Raw genomic sequence first — 8,376 nt, forward strand, 5'->3', positions numbered from 1 at the left:
GTGACTTGCTTTAGCCAATGGGATGGAGGCAAGAATGCCTGTGAGCCAGCGTAAGCCAAAGCCTGCAGTGTCCACACTTGGCTGTCACACATCAGGCTTCCCAGGGAGTTGTTCCCCTATGGCTGGGGCCCCAGAGTGAGCATCCGGGGAGTAGATCTGAGCCTGAGTTGAGCTTGAAGCAGCCGAGCCTAGCTGATCCACTCACACGGGGAATCAATTCTTGCAGTGGTATGTCCCCAGCAAGATGTGGTTGCTGGTGGCTCTGCATTATTGTGGGAATAACTGACTGAAAGGCAAGCCTGACTCCCTCTTCCTCATGTTTGATGGCTCCAGGCTCTGCAGCACCTCCTGGGGAACCTCATGGATGAAATTAGGTGGCAAACGTGCCTCAGCATCTCAGCACTGGAGTCCACGTGGACTCAGGTCCTGCGTTCTGGGTTTTAGCCTGCCTGTTACGAGGCTGGGGGTCCTTACCCAAGTCCCTTGCCTTCTCCGGGCCTCAGTGTCTCCATGCAGGAAGGAGGGGCTGTGACTGGGTCTCTTCCAGCCCTAACATGCCCATGCATGGGATCCCAGGTGACTGAAGACTTGGAAAGACATGATGTATAACTTTGTACTGAAAAAGGGACAACAAGTAGAGATCGGGGCTTAAATCCCACACAGTGAAAAAGCAAACAGAAACACCTGGAGAAAGATGTTTGAAAGTCAAGGAGTGAATTCTTGGAAGAGTATTCAGTTCCAGCAAATAGTCACGTAGAAAATGTCCTGTCAGACGAGTCTAATCCTGTGACATGTTAGATCTGTTATTCCCTTTTGATCTGGCAGACCTTGAATTACCCAAGGCAAGGCTCCCTCTGTATTTTTTTTTAAGCCCTGGAGCAGCAGCAGTTATAAGTGTGGTTTCTGAAATCAGGCAGGCCTGAGGTTGAATCTGGATTCTTTCACTTTGTAGATTTGTGACCTTGGGAAACTGGCCCACCTTCCCTGAACCTCCTCTACTTCCTTATGTGTGAAATGGGACAATAAGAGCTCGGGCACACCGAGTTCTTGCTGAGGGTCAGGCCTGATTTTAATCACTTTGCTGAAATGAAGTGACTTGGTGCTCACAATAGACCCATGGAACAGGTCACTATTTATTACCATTTTCATTTTCCAGATGGAGAAACAGAGGCCTAGGGAAGTTAAGTAACTTACAGCAGGTTGCACAACAAGCAAATGCTGGGCTCTGAGCTAGAACAGCTCTTAACCATGACCCTGTGTCGTCTGCTTCACAGGGGGCACAAGATGAAGTGGCTTCACGGAGCGCTGGGTACCCGGGGAGCGCCCAGAACATCCCGTGAAAAGACCCAAGTAACAAAAATAAAAATTACCAGGGGAAACCTCACCCATTTCACAGCCATCGGGTGTTGTACACATCAGCCTAACTGGGAAGAATGTCTTTTTGCCTCTCTCTGAGCTGATTCAAAAGACAGAGAATTGGGCTGTGTCTTGCTCCATCCCCCGCCCCTCTCCTTTATTTTTTAACAGCCAACAATGGCTGAGTGCCTGGGACTTTGTCCTCTGTAATAATGAATGGCCCCAAAGGGCAGAAGTGAATATAAGTGCCATTATCAGCCCTGGGTCCCCAGAGGAAGGCCGTTAGATGGTGGCTGGTATGGAGCAGGTGTCCTATTGGGGTGCACCGCCTGGAGTGGAGATCTGGGTTCCCTCTCCGGGTCCACCACTGGCGTGAGAGATATCTTCCAGAGAGTGAGGTCGGTCATCTTATGCTGGTGCAGCCAGAACAAGGAGATGGCCAAGCCGAAGTGGCCTGATTTGGGGGTGGGGGGGGAGCACGGGGGGAGATGAATGCAGACAGGGAAGGGGTGAGATCTGGAGATTTTAGAGTCAGAGGATAGGTGGGGGATGTTTGCTAATACCATTGACAGAATTATTTCAAGCCAAAAAGTGTTTTAAGGAGCAGAAAATAATGGTACGTCTTCAGTAGGGAGATGACAATCCTGGCTTGTCCGGGATAGTCCCAGTCAATACCCGGGACCAGTCCTGTGGTCCTGAAGTCCCACTCGCTTACTTAGCTTTTGCCCCAACACAATTCAGGTGATAAATTGTATCATCACCTCCAGTCTTCAGGCAGATTGCTTTTCAGCTGCCAACATGCTCCTCACTGCTGGAAAAGGTTGCTTATTGTCTAACTTAGATCCTTCCTGCTGTAATCAAAGCCTGATCCCAATGTCAGTGATACCAACAACCGTAGAACAACTGGTGTTTGTTAAGTTGTTCCAGAAACTACCACGTGCCAGGTGGTCTCCAGGGCATGGTGGGTTGTGGGGTGAGCTCAGTGGTGAATAAGACCTAGCCAGTTGCATCCGAGGAACTCTGTTCTGAGGAAGTACAGACAAGTAAGCAGATAATTACAGCACAGTGTGATTAGAGCTTCAAGACAAGTAACTCAAGTGGCTCAGGGAGCCCCACCAAGAAGTGTCTTTTCATCACTGGCTGTTGCTGCAGGCAAGTCTTTCTAAGGTGTTCAATATTAATTAATGAGCAGTAATTGAGCACCTGGTCCCCTGCTTTCACCCTCATTCCCTGCAGTCCCTCTTTGCACAGCCACCAAGAGAGATCCATTTAGAACAGAAATCTGATGAGATCACTGTTTTCTCCCAACATCCCAGCGCTTCCTATCACATGAGTCTAGCAATCAAGTCTTTCACCATTACCCCTCCTCCCAGCTCTAGCCCCCAGCTACCTCTCTGAGCACTCTGTCCTTGCTAGTGGAGTGCACATAGAGCACCCTCCATCCACAGGGTCTTGGAAGGCAGAGTTAAACCTGATGGGCAGAAACCAGTGGGCAAAACTGGTGCTCAAGTGAGGAAGGGGCTGATCTATAAAGTCGTGAATTCTCTGTCACTGGAGGTGTGCAAGCAAAGGAAAGATGCCAGATTGGAATATTTTACTCATCCTGGAAATTTCAAATGAATTACCACTCCCCTGGGAAGTCTTACTTGACCCCCTACCCTGCCCCAACCTAGGGGTGTTAGTCAGGCTAGGCTAGGATACGCTGCAGTAACAACCAATCTCAAAACTCTCAACGGGTCATCACAACTAAAGTTTATTTCTCAATCATGTCATTTGCAGATCCAGGCAACTCTGCAGAGCCGTGCTCCTGCATATATAACTCCTGGTTATTTCCATCTTGTAGCCCCACCTTCTCAACACATTTACCTCAAAGAGGAATGAGAGGCTGGAGAATCATGGAGAGGTGTTTCAATGGGTCATTTATACTCATATTTTGGGCCAGAACCAGTCACATGACCCCAGTGGGCTGGGAAGTTATCTGAATGCCAAGGCAGGGTGAACACTAGTAGCATCCTTTACACTAGACCAGGTTTCCTTCTAATTACTCTTATGTCCACATGTACCTTCCCTTTATCTATCAGTTAGTAACTACATATTTGTGTGATTATATGATGGATGTCCATCTTTCCCCTGAAATCTATTGGAAAGTAACTTAAATGTTGCTTATTGTTGAATGAGTAGATGGATGGATGGATGGATGGATGGATGGATGGATGGGTGGGTGGATGGATGGATGGATAGATAGATGGATAGATAGTTGGATGGATGGATGGACAGATGGATGGTTGGATGAATGAAAGGGTAGTGAGCTCTTTATAAGAAAAATGACACATTCACAATTCAGCATTACTTGGATGTATCTGATATTTCTGCCCGTGTTTCAAAACTAGTATAATCCTAGGAAGGGTTAATTAAGAGTTCCTGGGGGTGGGGGGGGGGTTAGCCCATCTGAGATCTTTCAGAGAATTAATTACTGTTTGGTATTAAACTTGCAACCAAAATCCCCAGGAACAGTTATAATCCCTGAACTGTGGCCCGGCTTCTTTTCCCATTCCCAGGCTTGCTGACCTGCTGGTCCTCTCCATGGCTGTGAAGGGTGATGGGAGTGTGTGAAGCCACTGCTAGGAAATGCTCCTTGCCTCAGTCCTATTATAGCTTCAGCTTCCTCTGAGCTCATAATCTCTGAGCGTAGATGGGAATCAAAGAGACATTAGGACATTAGCAGAAAATGTGCCCACCACTCCAAAACAGCATGTCGCACTGAAATGTATCTGCCTTTTCGATGGCTGAGGAAGAGTCGGGGGCCCACTCCAGCACAGAGATGACTTTGCAATATGTTAAAGGGGATCCTGCAGAAGGAGGGAGATGTTTATGGTCCATCATAATCCCCTTCCCTCCCAGGACCTCAGATTTCTCTCCAATACAACCTGTAATTTTATTTAAATAATCTACTTGTGGTGGTGGGTGTAGCTCAGTGGTAGAGTGTATGCTAAGCATGCAGGAGGTCCTAGGTTCAATCCCCAGTACCTCGATTAAACAAAAATAACAATGTACTTGTCTCTGTAGCTCTAATACTTTGTGAGAAATCACTTATAGGGAAGAGTTTAAAGTTAGTCACAATAGAATAGCCTTGCCGATTGGTTAACTGCTAGGGAGCTGATTTTCATCAGAGGCCACATGAAGTCTTTCTTTTCTCCTCTCAGTGAAATTTTATGAAAAATGGAGTTGCTACATGTGGTGGTCATTAGCAATGTCACCACCATGGTCAAGTTCTTCTCCATCTGGGCCTTGCCTTGGAAGGTGAACAGAAATGATGTGTTACTTCTGGGCAGAGACTTTAAGAATCAACATGCAATTCATCTTTTGCCTCCCTCTCCTGCCCTAGCCACTCCAGACAGAGGAGGGCTCAGCAGCCTGGGTCCCTGAATGAGGACTTAGATGGACATAGCCTTCCATCCCAGGGATAAGCAGTGTGAGCAGAACTGTGTCTTTGTTGGGTTAAGGCAGTGAGATTTTCAGTTGTTTGTTACTGCAGCAAAACTTAGCCCATCCTGCCTAGCCCACATGCTTATTTTAGAACATAGGTTAAAATGCTGATTTAGGAACTTGAATGGAAGTGAGTCCCAATGGGGACAACAGACACCCAGAAGGAACATGGTAGAGCACATGTTATAAGAGCAGGATCCTGGGTTTGACTCCCTGCTGAGCCACTTAAGAGTCTGAGTGACCAGAGACAAGTTACTTAACCTCTCTGGGCCTCATCTTCCTTCTCTGAAAAATGAGGCTAGGACCCATCTCACAGGGTTGTTGTAAGGGGTGAGTTAGAAAGCACAGAGAGCTAAGCGAGGGCTCCCATTTAGTAAATACTCAATAAATGGTGATGGAGCCAGAGTAACTCACTCCACAGAGTGCAGCAAGTCCAACTTTCCCTGCTTTGCTAAACAGCTCAATCTCTATTTCAAGGCAAGAGTTAGAACCTGCCAATTTAGTGTTGTCCCTTTTCCCTGGTGGTGTGTCTTTGTTCAAGCCGGGCATGGGGGTGGGCTGGGGTGGGATCATGTGGTGAAGTCTGGGGCACAAGGGTGGCCATCTTCTGCCTCTGCTGGCATCTGCTGAGTCGTCCTCATTGCCATCTGGCTTATGGGCATGTGTCCACACCTGTCACTGCTGTGGCCTCCTTCCTGCTTGAGAAGACATTCCATACCTCCCTCTTGCCCCTAGGCTGTGCCCCCAGGTTGGAAACCTCCCCACAGAGGGACCCATTGTCCCACAGGAGCCCTGGTGAGGCTGTGTGACCCCTTTGTCCAGTCACACCTCTGTCTTCTGCTCACCACGGCACCATCTTGCTCCTTCCGTGGGCAGGTCACCGGTAATTTCAGCTTTGGAACTCTTTCAACATACTCACTCTGGGGAGGGATGGGTAAGCCAAGTTTCAAGCCCCTCCACCCAGATCCAGAGCTGTTTAAATGCTCCTGTTGATTTCCTCAGATGCTCCTCCACCCTCCGGAACTACTCCTCTGTCCTTGGGAAGGCAGGAAACATGGCTCCCTTCGCTGTGTGTTTTCTAAGGAGATTTGGGGGCCCAGGCACTCAGCTCATTAATACCTCTTCTTTGTTTTGTCTTTTACATCCTTTCCTTGAGGCAATGGATGACATAGTGGAGCTGCTGAAAAGGTACAAAGGGGTCAGGTGGGTGACAGGAAATATCAGGGAGAAACAATAATTGGTAAGTATTTAAAATGACCACCCCACATTGTTATTAATATAACAGTGTTATAACTGTAATCACTATAGGCATATTGAGTTATGGGTTCTTTTATTAATAAGTGAACTCCCTTCACCTTGTGCACTCCCATCCAAATAATGTCCATTAAATTAAGGGTTAACTTCTGCTTTACTGCCTCAAAAATATTTCCTGACCTCCAGCCCACGTGTTTCTTCCCTCTTCTCAACTCCTGTCCTGACTACTCCCTATGACACATATCAATGTATATTTTAAAGGAAACTTCACGTGTATATCTATCTCATTTTGCTTTCCTGTTATAGTTGTCTCTTGCTGCAGTTATCCCTCCAATTAGCACCAAATGCGGCCGCTGTATTCTGTTCACGGAGTTTTTGTGTCAGGAATTAGGAAAGGGTAGAACGCAGGTGATTTGTACTCAGATGTCCAGGGTCTCTACTGGAAAGACTTACACAGGCATAGAAGTGACTTGATGGCTGGGGCAGGGATCATATGGAAATGTCTTTACTCACACGCCTGGCATTTGATGCTGCCTGCTGCTGGAACAGCTGCACACAGCCTCCCCGGGTGGACTGGGCTCCCTCCCAGCATGGCAGCATCAGACATCTCACGTGACAGCTCAGGGCTCCAAAGGCAGATGCCCCAGGGGAACCAGGAACAAGCTCTTGCCTATTATGAGCTAGCCTGGATGTCATATATCACCGCTTTAAGTCCCAAGCCTGCTCAGGTTCAGGGGGAGAAACATAGAGCCCACCTCTCAGGGAGAAGAGCGTCAAAGACACACTGTAATAGCATTTGAGGTGGGAGGGGTTGTTGCAGCCACTTTGGAAAGTATCATCCACCACACCCTGAGAAACGTTCCCTCTGGGATGGAGACCATGACTCAATTCCCTTTGAACCTTTTCCAGACCCATTACACAGTATCTTGAAAATAACACATGCTTAGCTATATTTACTGGTTGATCACTTGCCTGTGATGGAGGCAGCCCCTTGACTATTATGGGTTAGGACAATTGGAGTTGAATAGTATTTTACAAGGGGCAAATCACTCATATAGAGGCATCATTCCGATATCACTGAAATCACAAGAGCCCTGCCAAAGGAGGTGTCGGTAGCCTCATTCATGAGTTGACAGAGGCCTCAGAGAGCTTAGACAACTTGTCTAATGTCAACACAGCTGGTGAACGGCAAATTTGAATCCAGGATCTGCCTCCCTGCCTAGGATTCGTCCTCACCTAGAGTGGTGAATGCCCAATTGAAATAGGTGGGGGAAAAAAAAGGCAGGTAACGAAGACTCTCACAATGTTTGTCTTGAAGGTTTTGCCAGTCTCTAATCCAGCATCTGCAGGCTGTTTCTACTTCCTGCTGTGTCCCTTTCCAGAAGGCTCCATCAGGAGAGGGCTCCAAGTTCAGTGTTGAAAGCCAGGCTCCTGGTAACCAAAGATGGTTGGCAAATGATCTTTGAATAAACTTGTCTCATGAAATGCCGGGTCGGTTTCACAAGTACATAAAATAACAACAGAATGAAAGACATAAACAAGAACAAGCCTGTAATCGTCACAAAGCTGGGCAGGTGTGGGGGAAGGAAAGCGGCTTCTGATGCCTTTGCCCCTTCTGTTTTCTTTGCCGGCAATTCCAGCACTCTGGCCATCTGTTCCTTGTTGTGGGTGGTTAAGTGAAATGGGCTGCCAATACAAATAGCCCCACTTGAGGTTTGTTTGCATAAATTGTTTTGAAAGCTTCATGACGAATTTTCAGGATTACTTGCAGTGGTAGGGACCTTGGCGGAGCCGGAAATATAAATTTAGAGATGCCAGTTGGAATCTATTAATTTGCTTGCAGCACGTTACCCTAGCTCTGCTGCTGGACTGGCTGTGTGACCTTGGGCCAGTGAATTAACCTCTCTGGACTTTAGTATTCTCATCTGCTCAATGGGATGTGATAGGCATAGTAGCTACCTTATGGGATTATGAATTGGAAACAAGAGGATGTATATTAAACGCTGAGCAGAGGGATTGGCATGTGGTATGTGCTTAACATGTGGAATTGACTAGAGTCTTTTTGCCGAAACGAGGGCAAGAACACTCCATTTGGTACTCAGAATCAGACAGCCCTGGGGTTGTGTCCCAGTTAAATAACTTGCTGTCTGACTTGGAAGAGTTATATTTTTGCTCTGAGTGTCAGGGTTTTGTTTTTTTTTAAAATTATAGTTGATTTACGATGTTGCGTTACTTTCTGGTATACAGCATAGTTATTCAGTTGTACATATACACATTCTT

The sequence above is a fragment of the Camelus dromedarius genome, chromosome 9, assembly GCF_036321535.1.
Source record: "Camelus dromedarius isolate mCamDro1 chromosome 9, mCamDro1.pat, whole genome shotgun sequence".
In the NCBI taxonomy this organism is placed as follows: Eukaryota; Metazoa; Chordata; class Mammalia; order Artiodactyla; family Camelidae; genus Camelus; species Camelus dromedarius.